Below are 18,344 nucleotides of genomic sequence, written 5' to 3'. Positions count from 1 at the left end.
TTGCCATGTGCCTGTCTTCAGAGTCCCCTAGTCCCCTCAGTCCCCCAGTTGGCCTGAGGTGCAGGTAAGCCTGAGATGTTGGCAGTCCAGCCGCCCAGAGCTGCCCAAGGCTCAGGTAACCAGGGCTGTTCGAGGCTTGTGCTGCCGCAGTGGCAGAAGTAGAGTGTGATGGGGGCATTGCTTTCCCCTGGTCACTGGGTCACCTCCCGCTCCTGAGGGCTCCTGGACTGTGAGAGGGGGCAGGCTAGGCTGAGCCCCCCCCGCCACCTCCAGTGCATTAATTTTTATGCACTGGGCCTCCAGTTCTATAATAATTCAACTTTTGTTCTTTAACCTGTTAACCAGGGAGTTCCCTTTTTAATTACGCAACGTACAATGGGAGCATACTCTTTCACTAGGACGTGTCAGTACGTCACACCCAGTAGACGTAATTTTATATTATTATTTTTTTATTTATACTTAATTAAAATAAATGAAATATATATTTTTTCATTTATTTATATATAAAGCACAAAGGAAAATACAAAATTACAAACAAATATAAAAGAATACCAACAAAAAAATGGAAACATCGAATTAAAAAATTATAAATTTTACAAACAATTATAAAGATTACAGCCAAAGCTGGTTTGGCTCAGCGGTAGAGTGTTGGTCTGTGGACTGAAAGGTCCCAGGTTCGATTCCGGCGAAGGGCATGTACATTGGTAGGGGGTGTGCAAGAGGCAGCTGGTCAATGTTTCTCTCTCATCGATGTTTCTAGCTCTCTATCTCTCTCTCTGTAAGAAAATCAATAAAATATATTTAAAATATATTTTTAAAAAAAGATTACAAAAAATATATACCGTCCCTCTCAGGGCACAACATATATTTCAAGGACGTATTCATGTGTCCTACCCGTTCCCGATAGTGTTTATGTTTGACATATTTATAGGTCCCACTCGGTTAACAGGTTAAAATATTTTTATTTATTTCAGAGAGGAAGAAAGAGGTTCACAGGTTGATGCTCACCACTGAGCTATACTGCTTGGGCTACTTTTTTGTTCTTGGTATATATCTTATATTTTAATTGCATATGTAATTTATCTACATTTTAGAAAAAGTAAAACAAAAAAGAAAAAAGTAAAATGACAATAAGATAAAATATAAAAATTCTTCTTAATCCCAGCACCCAATTACCATTTAATATTTGATGAAATACCACTTACTGAGTCACATGCATGAAAACTAATACATCTAGAAATGTGAGGTATGGCCCCCCTGCCTCAGATCCTCCTCCTAACTTGTATTAATTTTTAGTTTTATGCAAGATACCAAACTCTCTGATTATCCCTAAGTGATGCCATTTAATATGTTATACCCATGTAGCGGACACCGTACTAGGTGCTCTCCACAGTATGTATGAATGGTGACCAAACACAGGAGAATCCTGAATGGAAAACAAACAAACAAAAACAACACTGAATTAATGAAACCTTGAGCCATTTCTAAATCTAGTCTTATAATTGAAATGATTGATGGCCTTGAATTGTCAAGATCATACTTTTGTAATCATTACAAATGGGGCTTATTAACTAAGTTTTATAGAATTTCATGTTTGCACTATTTTAGTCTATAAAATATTGAGTTTGCTTCCAATGTTTAATAAGTATTTGTGTAGTGGAAAACAATGCATTGATATTAAATTCTGCCTATACTATTGATAGAAAATCAGCTCTTCAGAGACATATTGATAAAAATATCTCACATATTCATTAAATGGGATCTTTATATAGAAAGTATATGTACTACCTGTATCAATGCTATAGTACTGGCACGCTGTCTGTAATAGAGTAGCTTGTGGAAGAACAGCACTCCTGATGAAACTGTTCCTACACAGGAACGGGCCTAGATGGGTGTGCCTCATGTCTGCCTGCAGTGCATGGGTTCTTGACTTTATGCAGGAAAGATTTCACAACACAAGTCCCGGTTATTTTGAGAGTGTGTTTATTAAAGCTGAGGACAGTGAAACAAGGAAGGGCCTAGGAGAGAAGAAGCAATAGGAGAGAGCCTAGGAGGAGTTCCTTTGGCTTTCTAGAGATGTTAAAGGAAAGAAGTGGGCCAGGGCAGGGTTGCCATTGACCTGCTTTAAAGTCAGAGGAAAGGGAGCCTTTGAAACAGGTTCAGGGGTCAGCCCTGCATGAGCTGTCACTGCCTGCTGCTCCCCTGGTTGCAAGTCTTCTGGGGACCCTTAGATTTTAAGAGAGAAAGTTTGCTCCAAGAGGAGACTTGAGTGTGTGTGCCCTAAAGAGGGCAAGCTGGCTTGTCTTGAGGGCTTTTGTCTGCTATCCAAAGGCTGGAATTTTGGGTGAAGTGTTGGGAACAATCTCATTAGAATATTGAGTTTTATGCTGATGTGCAAGATGGGATTTATTACCTTAATTTCATCTGTCCTTGGATATGATTGGGGCAAATGACACTAATTGGATTTCTGATATCTATCTCCCTGAGTAGGGGGATTTAAGCTCTGGTTGGGGAGGGGAAGTGTAAACAACTTACTCTTAAGTGTCCTTTATTTAGGAAGGTAGGATTTTGAGATTTACTAGATGGCTGTAAAGTTCTTGGCTATTTAACTATTTATCTCAGTTTCTCTATTCCACTTGTCCTGGTTTAGTGGCCTAACTCAAAACTAGAAAAGCAATAATATAGAGAGGGATGCAGGGATGCAGGGATGTGAAGTGGGAGAGAAGAGAGAGAGAGAGAGAGAGAGAGAGAGAGAGAGAGAGAGAGAGAGAGAGAGAGAGAGAGAGAGAGAGAGAGAGGAAAGAAAAGGGAAAAAAAGTCTTTAGAAGGCACCTCATAAGTTCAGAACTCTTGAAGAGCCTAGAGCCTAGAAAGAATGCAATACGAAGAAGTGAACCAACATTGTATGAGTAGTTTTTTACCTCAGGCATTGCACATAATTTTGTATAAGGCACAAGTAAAAAAACTCAGACAGAAGATTACATTTTAAAGAAATAGATTCAGAGACATGGAAGCATGCAATGGACTGACAATTTTCAGAGGGAAGTGTGTGTGTGTGTGTGTGTGTGTGTGTGTGTGTGAGAGAGAGAGAGAGAGAGAGAGAGAGAGAGAGAGAGAGAGAGAGAGAGAGAAAGGGTGGGGAGGGGGGTGGAGCAGAAGAGAATAACCAAAGAACTTATATGCATAACCCATGAACATAGACAATAGTGCTGCTGAGGTGAAGGTCTGGCCTGAAAAGGAGGCTAGGGTGGGTAGAAGGGGTCAATGAGGGCGAAAGGGGGAACATCTGCAATATTTTGAACAATAAAGATAAATTTAAAAAATAAAGATAGCGAAGCCAAGAGAACTTAGAGAAAGTTCATAGTGATAACATAAAAAATTGGAATTTAAAGATTTTCAGGTTAACTGGACTTGAGAGGTCAAAATCCAGAGGGAACACAGGAACTCTTTCTCAGCAGGTTTTTCCCCTCACAGCACTAGCTGATTCCTCAAGATGCTCAGGACCAGAGGTTAAGAAGCTAAACAGAAAGTCAATGAAAAGCAGAACAAAATTTTCTGCAGCCTCACATTGCTGCAGAAAATTAAAAAAAAAAAATAAATGAAAATTAAAGTTCAGGAGGTGGGGCTGTGTACCATTTCCAAATTCCCACCTGGGACCCACGAAGACTTCTTCTGAAGAATGTCAAGAAAGGTGCGCGGTCTGACATTTTACCTCTTGAGTTAGCCTGCTCCAGTTTCCAGGAGGCTGGCAGAACACCGAGACTCCTGAGCCAGAGGCAAAGGTCTTACTTACTCACAGCACAGCAAGCGGCGCATTTGCACTGGTTCTCATTGGCCCTCAAGTGCCACCAAGGAGATGTCAAATCGGGTCAGGGGATGCTGTGCACACGGGGAGTTTGGGTCACGAAGAAGACACTTTGATCTTAGAACCCTGCGGGTATTATAACGGGCCTGTTACTAATCCTGGGAAACTTTTGACCTTGAGGAAAACATTACAATATTATCTTGGACATCAAAAGGCTCTGCTTTTGACTCCGGAGAGAAATAGTGTCTTTCTCTGCCAAGGCTGTTAGTTACACAAGTATCCTTGAAAACACAGTTTGGAAGAAAAGGTGATAGGAGATGTGAAGAAACACCATGTAGTAAAAAAAGAAGTTTGTGAAGCATTACCAAACTGGTGACCCACCTCAAGTCAGGCAGTTCCTGATTGGATTAAAGGGATATTATCCCCTTAGACTGCCCACCAGAAAATAAGATTATTTCTCTTTGTAGGAATATCCCATTACCTGATAACATGCAATTTTTTAATATAAAATATCTGGCAGTAAAGATTACTGGATGCACAAATGAAAAAGAAAAAGAGAAAAAATTTGACCAATGTAAACAGACCTAAAAAATGAACCAGTTATTGCTTTTAAACTAAATATTTGCATAATTCAGGGTTTCACTGAGTTTTATTTTTTTATTATTAGTCTAGAGTAATTTTCAACTTTATAATTCAAATGAAAAAAATTAGAGTAATTTGTTGATAATTTTAGTCTTTTAAATACACATATTCATTTATGAAAATCAAATATTATATATTTTTAAAATTAAATAATTGTTTAAACTATGAATAAAGTATTCCTTATACATGATTACACTTTGGGAAACACTTTCTTTGCTGAACAGATTATAGCAACATTTAATTACAATATATTTTCTAAAAGCATTAATTTTAAAAATTTCAGTCACCAATAGGAAATAGACTTTCAATAATTTTGAACATTTACCACTATATTAAAAGATATACTTAGAATAAGGAAGTACATTTAATATTTTGAAAAGGTGAAAGAGGAATAACTTAGGCCTTCCAATAAACTATATTATTTTATACAAATACATACTCATAAAAAGTCTTTAAACAACAAAATGATGCATATGACAAAATACCAATATGCAAAAAAAGAAAAATCATAACAATTAGAGACAGAGAAACATCAATCAGAACATCAAACCTCAGAGGGAAGGTAGGGGAGGGTGGGGGTAAGAGGGAGAGATCATCCAAAGGACTTGTGTGCATGCATAGAAGCCTAACCAATGGACACAGAAATGGGGGGGATAAGGGTATGAGTGGGGGGTTGGGGGAGCAATGGGAGGATAAGGACACATATGTAATACCTTAAACAATAAAAAAAGGAAAAAGAGGTCCAAATAAAATAAATAAACGAATAAATAAATAAATAAATAAATAAATAACAGGCATTTTAAAAATGACATGAGTTCAAATGCTAATTATGACTATAAAAATAAAGTGATAAATTTACTAATAAATAAAAGAAAAAAGAAAGGTTTAGATTGAACCCAAAAGTTCTTGCTCTGCATCCTTGGGCTGCCTGTTGACCAAAATTAAACTTCCTACCCACACCAGAAGGATGGAAAGCTATAGGAAATGATCTTTTCCTGTACTCACCATGTTCCCAGTACTAGTCCTTGACCTCTCCAATTCTGGATTTCATATATTTTTCAAAGTCAGACTTTTAAGAATAATTGGTAAGATGATGTTAAATTTGTAAAAATACAAATATAGGAAGCAGTTGAACTAATTGACCACACTTGTCCCAGGAAACTGTTGAGCCTACGTAGCAAGATAGAGGGTTCATTTTTAAGTAAGTTGACATTTCCAATGGCCCACTACTGGATAGAGTAATTTGTAGTTCCTTTGTTTGTTTACTTAACATAGATCTGCTCAATTAGTGACAGCAGATTATAACAGGAATCAACAATGAAAAACAAAATGGTGGTAAAAGTGAGGAGATAGAGGAATCTAGGTAGATAGAGGTGGGACCACAAAAAAGGAAGTATTATAGAACCAGGAACCCAACTAGGGGAAGTACCTAGAGCACCCCAACTGGGCGGGGAAGGAAGGGCACTCATAAGAGAGACATGAAATTTAAGATGTATGACTATTGCTAAGATAGGCAGAGTGCAGATAACCAATTGCAAGGCAGTAAGGCAAATAAGCCAATCCAAAGGATATTGTTAAGGCATAATTATTTGACAAGACCAATTAGGAGCTCACAAGACTACCCACCCTTTAAATTAAAAAGGTGCACACTTCCTCTCACCCTTTCTTTTCTCCTTGGCATGGGATGGGTTCCTGATGCTCATTCATGGGACAGGGCATCCCTGTGTTCATGTGGATTATGGCTATGTGGGCCTCCACACAGACTGTTAGTCCTTAATTAGCTTAGATGCTAAACTACTCCCGACTGTAACATGGAAAGTTATGGACAATGGCCTCCTCTTGGAACCCTAGCTATACTTTTTCCAGGACTGGCTTCTCCCAATAACTTTGGTTCCATTAATCATTTTTGTCTGTGATTTTATGTTTTATTTTTCAACTTCATGAGACAAGATCCCAGGAAGTACTTCAGCTCACTGTTAGGATATCAAAAGCATGCTAGAAATCTGATGGTAAATTATGTTAGAAATCTGCCATCTTGAGTACTCTATGTTGAACTGTGACAAATTTGTTGAATTGTGAAGAGCACAGAAATGATATTAGATCAGAAACCAGAAAATACATTTAAAAAGGCATTAACAGAACACAATAGGTAGTAGAAGACACCTGTAAGGTAGAATTCCTAGGGTATTATAGAGATGTGCTCAGATAGTAGGAGAGCATAACAGATAGGAGAGAAAAATAAGTGAACATTTTAAGCAAGAAAGTAACATTTATAATACCACATAGAACCTGGACATGGGGAAGAGTCTGTAAAAGACTGAAGTCACAGGAACAATTTGAAGGCTCTTTGGAGCAGATCTAAGTTTACTTCAAAGCATTGATAAAAAAAAAAAACAACAACAACACGTATTTCTGCTGTGGTACATGTAGTAATATAGACCCTATCTATACAGTGTGAAATTTTAACAAATCTACTCTTCATTAAGGAGCATATCTCTTTTAGCTTTGGTTTTGTAAGGCTTGGCCTTGACAGATAGGTAGTGTCAGAATTAATTAATTGGTAGGGTGGAAAAAACAAACATTGGAATGGTGTCAGAATCAGAATTGGTGTCGGCATTAGACCAGGGTTTGCTTATTTTTCATGCAATTTTATGATCACAGATTGATAAATGACTAAAATTAAGAAATTAAACAGAGACACTGAGCAGATATTAAAAAGCTGTGTAAAGACATCTGGTCTCAAGATGGCCTGATTTGAAGAGACTTGCACCAGCAATGATATGATTCAGGGTTACTTGAAAAGATAATTTGAATAATAATTTGAAGATCAAATTAGGATTGTCATTAGTAGTTAAAGAAGGACAAATGAGGAGAAAACTCCCTACTAGTACTCAAAATTTTATTATTATTGTATGATAGTTTCACATATTTTAATATATATTGATTATATATACTTGAATTCATGGTAATAAATAGAAGTCAAAACTCACTGTTCATTTAAGACTATATGATCTAGTAATCTATATTCTTACAAAGTAAATAAGCAACAGCATAGTTTTACCTTGTTTATGCTACAGATCAAAATGTATGAAGAAATAGTAAAGATTTTGTAGAGTACCTCTAAATGTTGGTAGCTTCCACAATTAGATAAAAACTTACAGTTGATATTTTATAAATTAGCATTTTGGGTTCCTGGTGGTACTCATGAAAGATAAATTTTGTATGATAATTCAGAAATTATTCTTTAAGAGTATTGAAGTTCTGTGTATGTATAAATATACATACATATGTACATTTATATATAATACACTATATATAGTATTTAGCAGAAGAGGAGATTCTGAATTAAGAAAAAGAAACATTTGTTTTAATTATATAAACCATGAAATAAACATTCTGCAAAAGCAGGAATTATAGTATATCCTAAGCAGTAAAAACTGAAATTAATCTTTTGACTGGCCATAGTAATATCAATTTCACAAGGGACAGGTGGGAACCATTATTATGAAAACCTGTGTTCATTCCCAAAAATATATTATTTTTAGAAAGAGAGAAAACATTTTATTATAGGTCCATTAGATGGTACATTGTGTACTTCAAGTACAAAATAAATTTAGGAATATTCCATCCCATTTTGTAGAGGATGAGATGATTCATCCTGAATAGGCTTCCTGTTGAGGCTGAGTGGTTTTAATAAAAGAAGGAAATCAATGACTAGCCATTGGAATATAATGCATCTGTAAGACTATATTTTAATGAGGAAGCCATGAAAGGCCATTAGAATGAAATGGATTGACCATCAACAGCACATAAAATAATTTATTAAACAAGCTGATGTGCAGATAATAGGGTCATTAAAAGTATGTTGTAGGGATAAACAAAAAAAATTGAAGGTATAGTTTCTTAATAAGCTTCTAAACTGATGATTGGTATCATTCATAAGGAAAAAAAAAACACATAATTTACTAATTAGCAACAAATACTACTCTGACTTGGTAGTGAATTGTGGTACACCATAAATTATGTTCCATGGAGGCCAAGAGAAAATAACATTCACAAAGTGCACGAGAACTTTCTGGTAAGATGGGCAATAGCATTATTAGGAAGGTTGGTGATTTCTCTGCAGATCATGACTCATGTTAGGTAAGGCCATGAATATTGATGGGATTATTGAGGCTCCATATTAATAGGAGCCAAAGGATAATGCTCAACCATCAGCATTCAGAAGATAATAATTACCATAACCAAGTGAACAGTCAAGAAAGATAGGTCCATAGTGAGTTGTGAAGCTGATAAAAGGGTATAGTGTTTTAGCGTCCAATGAGTAGATTAGGCAAGATGATACTGTGAGTAGGAAGCAAGTAAAATTTGTCTCTCTACCTAGACAATTGCACTGGCACAATCTATTAACTATTTTGCTTGGACAATTATTTATGGTTAGTTTGTTTGTGTTCAACTCATAGCAGATAACCATCCCCCATTCCCCAGATGCTTAGCAGGCAGCCTATTTCTGGTCCTTAGAGTTGAGATCTAGTCCTGGAACTAGTAAGTCCATTGTGAATTCACCAAGCTAAAGTTCAGTTACAGTAGACTTACTAGACCCATGGACCTATCCATTAGGAAAATGAGTGTGTGGGCCTTTGGATCCAGTAAATCTTTCATGTCCCTTCTAATCTGCTTCCCATACATCATTCCAAAATTCCCTATTCTGCATTCCCAGGTCCAATTCACATCACTTACTTCTTGATAAATTTCTCTAACATCTTTTCTAACACTTCTCATCTGCCTTAAACTCAAAGTTCAATTCAGTAAGCATATGCCTTCCTACAGCTCACATTAAATAAGCATTTATCATCTAGTATGCTAACTGGTTCTTTACATTTTTGTCACCTTCTCCAGATTATAAAATCCCTTGAAGGTAGAGACAATGATTTAATCACCTTATATTCCCTGCATTTCTCATGTTGCTTGCTACCTGAGAGAAATATGATTTTGTATTGAATGAGTGGATTACTTAATGAGTCATAAATGATAGCCTAACATTTTATAACATTTCTGTTGAAATTATCCCTTTTAGCAGTAAATTTCCTTCACATTAACCTCTTTTCAGAACTTTCTCTCTCCCTGCCTTAAGTGAATTTGCACTTTACCTCAGGAATACAGTTCCTGGAAGTGGGAGTATGAAAGAACTGAACAAATGTGGGATTAAATCAAAGACACTGATCTTTAATATTTAATATTTATTAACCCCCTATTTTTCCAGTTCTTTCATGCTACCACTTCCAGGAATTGTATTCCTTGGTCTCATTGTGTTCTTGACTTTTTATCTTTTTCTATTTGAACCTGGTTGATCAATGTTCCCCTTAGATTCACTTTTTTTTGTTTGTTTTTATAACAAGCTTGAATTCAAAATGAATACACTGTAGTAGTCAGAAGTTCTCAGTTGAAATATTAGGTATTGGCAATAGATCACATAAACCAAAACAGGAATTTATTGAATTAAGTCTAAAGATAGAGAAGTATATAGGTTCCATAGGCCAAGCGGCCTTGATCACAGCCAACATCTCACAAACATGCTCCATTGAAAAAACCTTTGGTAGTACTAATAACTACCAGATGAACTTGGTCCCATTTTGATTAACCCAGTTGTTAATTACATGGGAAGGAGCAAAGGGAAGGCCAAATAGTATAGTTATGCCCAGTGAGGTCTGAGGGAGTTAGGGAAGGGTGATTACATGTCAGTCACACATGGGAACAGGTCATTGGGCCGAATAGGCATGGGTTAATTACAATTGTATCATTACTGTCTTAATTACTTAACAGAGCAGATGTTTCCTTTTTATTCCTATTATAGGTACATATCTTAGCAAGGTAGACAGATAAAAAGGGGTTCTGCTCTAAAATCTCCTTAGAACCACACACTCTGGATGCTTCACTGTCTTATAGCTGCATCATTTGGAGCAGAAGTCTTGCTCTTTGCCAAAGCAGGGGAAGACAGTGCTGACATTCATTAATCTTTTTCTCATAACCTTTTTGGCCAGATATCTGCATCACATCATCCTAACTACCTAACTACAAGAGGGTGAGGAAAGGCAAGGCAGTAGAATGTCTAGAACACACCAATCTATTACAACATTTATTCTTCTAGACAAAGTAAAGCACCTCTCAAAATTCAGCTGCTGGAAATATTTTTCATTTCTTTGATGTTTCAAGGAAAATCTACTCAAGGTTGAATGTCATAGCAGTTGAATTTCTATTGGGGCCAGCTTATCTTAGAGAGCCATCTCTTTTTAAGGGTTAAATTTTTTCTCCTGAGTCAATTGGTCATAGGAAACTTCTTACAAGGAAGAGACAAAATGGACAATATTGAGTGTAACACCCGATGGTAAACATATTTTAACTATTGTTGCCCCTAGAGGGGATTCCTTGACATTGCCAAGAACACTGGACACTGAGGCCCCTGGGGACTTCTCTAAACTGACTATTCTCTGAACTGTTGGAGCAAAGCTCCCACTTTCTAACACATATGAGACTCTCAAAAGAATCTAAGTTATCTGCTTTGTCATTTCTCTAGATCCTAACAGTCTCTGGATCCTTGGGATTCTGTTATGCTCACTATAATTCTTTGACTGTACTATATCTTCCCAGCACTCTCACTCTATTTAAAAAAAAAAAAAAAAAAGGCTATTTTAAAATACTGGTGCTTTAGCAAAGTAACTCTTAAAGATTTAGTGAGTGAAGTATTTTCAGGATATCCTTAGGTATCCTAAGTCCTGAAAATAATTAAGGAACCGTACGATGTATACACACCAGCATGCCCATCTACCTCACTCAGGGAACGACTTCCTCAATATTACTTCAAGGATTTTCTGGCATCATAGAAAACAACATGGATTGATGCATAGGTTACGAGGGAGCCGCAGTCTAGGTTTAAGTCTCAGTCCTATCGCTTACTGTATCAATTTCCCAGCTCTTCTTCCCTTGCCTATGAGATAAGGGATAGCAATCCTACTTATGATACATAGATGTAGTGATAAATTAATTAATGAATCCATGTTTAAAACAGAGCCTGGAATATACAGCAGCTCTTCTTTTATTCACAGATGTATTCAAAAACTCCCCAGTGAAGGCCTTAAACCGCAAATAGTATTAAGCTCTATATATATTATGTTCTTTCCTATACATGCATACCTATGATAGAGTTTATAGCCACTCTTCTGCATATCTAAACTGCCAACATCACTAAGCTTGCTCTTTGGGGTCATTATTAAGTAAAATAAAGGTTACTTGAACACAAGCATTGGGATTCCACACCAGTCAATCTGATAAATGAGATGGCTACAAAGCAGCTAATGGGAGGGAAATATATGTACAGCAGCAGAGAAAAGCTGTACAAAAAGATGATTCATACCCTGGGTGGGAAAGAGCTGGGTAATTTGAGATTTCATCACAGTACTCAAAACTGCACAGGATTTAAAATTCATGAATTGTTTATTTCTGGAATTTTCCATTTAATATTTATGAGCCCCAGTTGACTACGCGTAACTGAAACCACCGCGAGCAAAACCACAGGTAAGAAGGGACCACTCTACTAAGAAATCAATGAAAATAATATCATTATCTGAAATGTATTTACCATAAGCCACTACTGAGTCCATTATTTACACAAACAATTGAGAAAAAGATGAGAAAGACTTCAAATTGTGTAAAGCAGTTGTAGTAACTCCAAAGACACAGATTCCCCTCCCTCCACCTACTCACACACCTCTATAATATGCTCTGAATGTCAGGACTGATGATACTCAAGCACTGGAAGGAGCTTACACACAAAATGAGGTGTTGAGTGAATGGAGCACACTTCCAAGCAGCTCAAAATAGGCCTTGAGAAAGCAGAGTGGGAATGGATTTGGGATTTTAGGGTGATTAAACAATAGGGTTGTAATGAGGGTTTTCTCATCTGACTAGGGCTTGCTCGAGTTTCCTGCTGATGCCAAAGGAGGGTGTGCCTGGCCTTTCTTATCAGCACTTCCAAATGTAGACCAGAATGAAATTGGGAATGATGGGGCTTGAAAGATGTTAACAGTCAAACATCAGAATCAAAGTCAGACTCTTCCTGGCATTAGTCCAATGAATTCAGAACATTGTATAAGTATACCAGCATCGGTACATTTGCACCAATATAAATATATGTTCTTCACAGCTTATTGCTACATAAGAGTAGTAATAAAATACTATATGCCATCTGTTAAGTATCTATTTTGTCTCAGGCATTGTGTTCTTATAGACATTTAACACAGTGATCCAGATAACAGACATGAAAACCAAGGTTTAGAGAAATGAAGCCATTTGCCTGAACTAATAATACCTAAACAACAACAACAACAACAACAAACACAAATCAGTGGATAGAGTACCGGCCTGCAGACTAAAGGGTCTTGAGTTTGATTCCCGTCAAGGGCGCATATCTCAGTTGCAGTCTAGATCCTTGGCCCTAGTTGGGGCTGGTATAGGGACAACCAATTGATGTGTCTCTCTCACATTGAAGTTTCTTTCTCTCTGTCTTTCCCCATCCCTTCCACTTTCTCTAAAAATCAATGGGAAAATTATCCACAGGTAAGAATTAACAATAACAAAAAGGGCATGGGACAAAGTGATCTGTCAGATTCCAAAGCTTCTAACCTTGTCATTGTTACATACTGCTTTTCTGGTAAATTTGCTTTGTGCCACTAATTATAACTCGGAAAAAAAATTAAAATTTGGATCAGATAGTAAAAAGTTATTGAGATTAATAAGGATAACCAAAAGGTATCACCTTTATTTGCATTCAAGTTTAAATAAAACAATAATCATTAACTGGGTAACAGTAATAGTAGTGCTCACTTGGATCGATATAACAGGGCATTTACATGTAAACTGTGGAGTTAGAAATAGCCCTCTTCACACCAGGAAGAAAATGATGCATACACAATCCAAACCTTCAACATCGTATTAGTCCTCTTGCAGATTATTATATTTTAAATATTTAGTATATATATATATATAACATATTTATTTAAGAGTGTTTGATTCAGCTTTCTGCATTCTATCTAAGAAATTGAATTTAATGTAAAATACTTTTTAAAAATCTAAATGCATCTTACTTAAAATTAAGTGTTCTTTTATCATAGGAAAAAACATCACAACACCAAAATTATCAAAATTATTTTTGTAAAATTGTTTAAAATATTATCGTGTCAATGATATACAACTAATCATGAAGCTGCATGAAAGCGATCCCTGAATTCATAAATGGCCCAGCAGAATCTATCATTTTGATAGGATTCTAGGAACAGTTTCTAAAGCAATTTCACACTATGATGCACTGTTTTTACCAAGTTTGTAAATTGCCTTATAAGCCAATATAATGAAGAAGAAAATGTAAACAGCTAAATCATTTATAAAGACTGAGAAGGTATTTTTGTCACCGCTTATGAATTCTAAGCAATATGCTTTCTATTCTTTGTATCACAAATATTGGTTGAGTTATTTTGTATTTAAGAATTTCAAGTACAAGACTACAAGGATTTATCACCTCTTTTTGTGTAGAACATGATTTGAGCTGTTTCCATGCCTAAAAAATGTATCCAATACAATAGGGCTGATTTAACCTTATCAACATGTGTCTTAATGTTTTTCAGTCTGCTTCAAATCATATTTCACAATTTAACCAAGGAGGGCATAGTAATTTATAGTTGTTATTTATTTTTTATTATATTAACAAGCCATATTTATGTATATAAATTTAATTAATTGTTATAAACTCTCCATAAATATTATTTTAGATAGAATGTGAAAATGCATACAATGATCTTATTGCATAGGGAATAAAATATTTAGGTACAATGGAAAGTATTTCTTTTTATTCTGTCAGAACTGGATACCTGACACTACTTTGAAAACTGATAAACATAGGTCTACCTATCTTTTACCACTTACATGTTTGGAGACTTTATTATATTTGCTAAATTCATAAAAATTATTACTACAATGTTTGCACCTGGAACCACCTTTACCCAGTTCTCCAGCCCTATCCCTAGGCCTCTGTAAAACCACAAATGTAATATCTGTTTCCATGAGGTTTTTGTTTGTTGTTTTAGATTCCACATGTAAGTGAAACCATACAGTATTTGTCTTGCTCTGTCTCACTTACTTCACTTAGTATTATGCTCTCAATGTCCATCTATGTTCTCACAAATGTCATTGGCTCAAAATTTGAGCTGAATCTGGGTTCCTTATCTCATGAAAGCAAAGAATGAGTTCCACAGACAGAGGTAAGCAAAAACAAAGTTTTTGTTACAGAAAAGCTTCCTATAGCAGGACCCAAAAGTGTTGCAGCAGAAGTTTGCTAGTCTAGGGGTATAAATGTTCCTGCTCTTACCTTCTATTGGCAAACACACACACACACACACACACACACACACACACACACACACACACACACACCCCAAAACAAAAACAACAAACCACCAGCCAATGTCCTTTTGCCCACATCTCCCCACTTTTAGTTTCAGTTCTTGGGCTCAAGTTGGAAGAAAAGCTCTAGGGTCAGCTGGTACAATCTGCCTACCATGCTCACATCCTGACCACCTTGATTATTTCTTCCTTATCTATCATCTTCCCTCCCCACAGCCCTAAAGGTAAACTGTCTAATCCTCTTCAACTCAGCAGGATTTCCTTCTTTTTTATGGCCAACTAAGATTACTTTGTATATATACACCACATTTTCTATTTCCATTCATCCATGGATAGAAATATAGGTTGTTTTCCTGTCTTGACTATTGTAAATTATGCTACAATGCACCTGGGAGTGCAAATATCTCTTTGGGAATATTTGTTTCCCTATGCCCAGAAGCGAAATAGCTGGTAGTTCTATTTTTATTTTTTTGAGGCATCTCTAACCTCTTTTTCATAGCAGCTATCTCAATTTACATTCCCATTATCCAAGGATGTACTTACTGTTTCTCTACATTTTCATCAGCATTTGTTTTCCAGTCTTTTTGATGATAGCCATCCCAAAATATCTCGCTGTGGTTTTGATATACATTTCCCTAATAATTACCAAAGTTGAAAACCTTTTCACATATATGTTGACCATGTGAATATCAGTTAATTACTATAGATATTGCCAGTAGAAGTGTAAAGTTTTCCTGCCCTGTAGCTGAAGGGTCAGGGTAACTTTTCTGGATTCTAATATCTGGTTTGACAGATTGTTGTGAAGTGTCTCAAATGTTACAAAACTTCACTTATTTTTGCCACTGTCTATGATTTTCTCCTAATACACTTTGATCCAGCCAACCTTCTAGGTGGGTTGGGTTGCTTGTATTCATTGTTTTATATATATATATATATATATATATATATATATATATATATATAAAATATGCAAAGTGCCCCTTGGGAATTTGATTGAGAGAATGGGAGTTTGATCACTCTCTATGATGTATGCTGACCACAAGAGAACTGTGCAGAACATTCTGAGGCAGGGGCATTGAGGGAGTGAGGGAAGGAGGAGGTGGGGAGGTGGTAAGGAAGGGATTCTGATCATCCCTGATCACTAGCCAGGCCTAGGAACCCTACCCATTCACAAATTTTATGCACCAGGCCTCTAGTTTGCTTGATAAGAATGTTGGTTCTTACACTAGAATGTCCTTTTATGGTATTCTCGGAAAGTTAAAGAAAAATTTTATATATATATATATATATATATATTTGAATGTTTTATCTCCCCTACGCACAGTATTATAGTATAATGTTGATGGTACATTCTAGAATATATGTATAGAAATTATAGAATAATCTATAGAAATTATAAATATAGCACAGAGAAATAGAGTGCAATACAGTATTTTGAATAATCAAAATAATGAACCATACTTTCAATCAAAAAGCATCCAGTAATATTCACAAAGCACCTATTCCATATATATATATATATATAATCTCAAGTGAATTCCCTAGGGACTCAGCCATTATTTAATAAGAGAAAGTGTTTTAAACATAATTTCTCTTTCTATGAGAGAGTCATTTATGATACCTGGAAATGTGTGGAAGCCATTAAGTTTTATGGTATTGAGTGTGATTTTATCACATTTTAAAATAGTATTTTCCCTGAACAGAGAACCCAATGTTTATTTCTAATAGCCACTTTTTTTTCTCAGAAAGTAAGTCATCACATATATCTTTAAGGAAAATTATTGCTTCATAGTCCTTTTTCCATGTCATAATGCTTGATAGAAACTGAAATGTCAGGAGTATTACAAAATTGCCTTATACTTGCGTCAGTTCTACAGTTAGCTATTCACATAATTATGATTATATCAATCATAAAACCCTCCATGTTTCTTTTATAAACTCTAAAGTGTATAGTGAGGTAGGCAACTTTAGCTCTTATAATGGAGGTTTATTCTGTGCCTGTGAATAAGCAAGAAACTGAACTACACCAAGAATTGTGACTTAATCAGCCTAATAGCATGGGTAAAGGCTCATTCTGCTGTTCGTATAAAATGTCTCTGCATTAAAAAACATAATTTAGTTGTAACAATAACAGTTTTTTCCCCTATCTAAACATGTTTCTTGTCATTAGATGATATCAAAATTAATATGTACAAACAATAATAGGAAGCAAAGTATAAGTATGTTGAACAACTTTCAATAACTAATACAAGGCAAGTAAATGTGCTAGTGTAAAATTAAGTTGAATACTTATGAACATATTGACATGTTTTAGAATTTAGAAGGCAAGAATAAAATTTAACATAAAGAAAAACTATTTTTAAATTTCCTATATTCCTGGAAAGTAAAAGACAAGACAAAGAAACTGAGGCTTTGGTACTAATTAGTGAAGAAACTAAGCAGAGTCTGTTTACACAGCTTTCTAGGCCCTGAGTCTCTATTTAAAATATATATGTGTGTGTGTGTGTGTGTGTGTGTGTGTGTGTGTGTGTGTGTGTTGATTTCAGAGAGGGAGAGAGAGAGAGAGAGAAACATCAATGATGAGAGAGATCATTGATCGGCTGCCTCCTGCTTGTTCCCTCCTGCACTCATTTTGTGTTCCGCAGCGATCTTCACTTCTGCAGGGCTGGCTGCCATCCTTCTTGCTTCCATATATCACTCATGCTGAAACCTTAGACAGGCTATTTTCTCCTCTACTTTATAAAACCATTTGAAGAAAACATTTCTTTAAGACAGGAAGAAGAGTTCACCTAGAAAGTGTTAATATAAGAAAAGACCTAATTGAAGATGACTACATCCCATTTTCAGGCATAGTGTGAGGTCTTACCAAATTCACAGCCTAATTTTTTCTATAGAGGCTTCATTGGGGTTAGTAAGTTTAGGATGTATTCACATATGAATGTAAGTATTTTCCAGAGTACTTAGACACGGCAAATCTTCTAGACTCATAGGATCAAGTACTCTCTAAATAGAAAAGTCCTTGGCTTTTACCTGCCTCTTCCCAGTATCAGGGGGATTCTCTTAAATTAACAAAAATCTGCAGTTTAATGTTTAGCTTTTATAATTCCCCAACTCTGGGACACATATACATATGACCAAAGGCTTTTTGACCATGACTTTTCTGGAAGCAAAGCCGATATTTAATTAAGGGTTGGTTTACCAGTAAAGGCCTATGGGTCAATTTATATTATTTCCTTTTGCATTGGTTTATAGATGATCTGATTTTTTAAAAAAAGGCATATTTGGTTTGTTTTGGTAACTAAATTATATTCAAATTTTTCTTAAAGTACTAAAGTATGCTTTGGTGAAATAATAAATAAAATGAATAATCTAATGTATCTTTTGGGTAATTAAAATTCAATTTTATATTTGATTTAATTAAATTGAAAGATACTTAGAAGAGTAT

The sequence above is a fragment of the Pipistrellus kuhlii genome, unplaced genomic scaffold (assembly GCF_014108245.1).
Source record: "Pipistrellus kuhlii isolate mPipKuh1 unplaced genomic scaffold, mPipKuh1.p scaffold_m20_p_2, whole genome shotgun sequence".
NCBI classification, from domain to species: Eukaryota; Metazoa; Chordata; class Mammalia; order Chiroptera; family Vespertilionidae; genus Pipistrellus; species Pipistrellus kuhlii.
The sequence above is the reverse complement of the archived record's forward strand: the minus strand, read 5'-3'. Positions refer to the sequence as shown.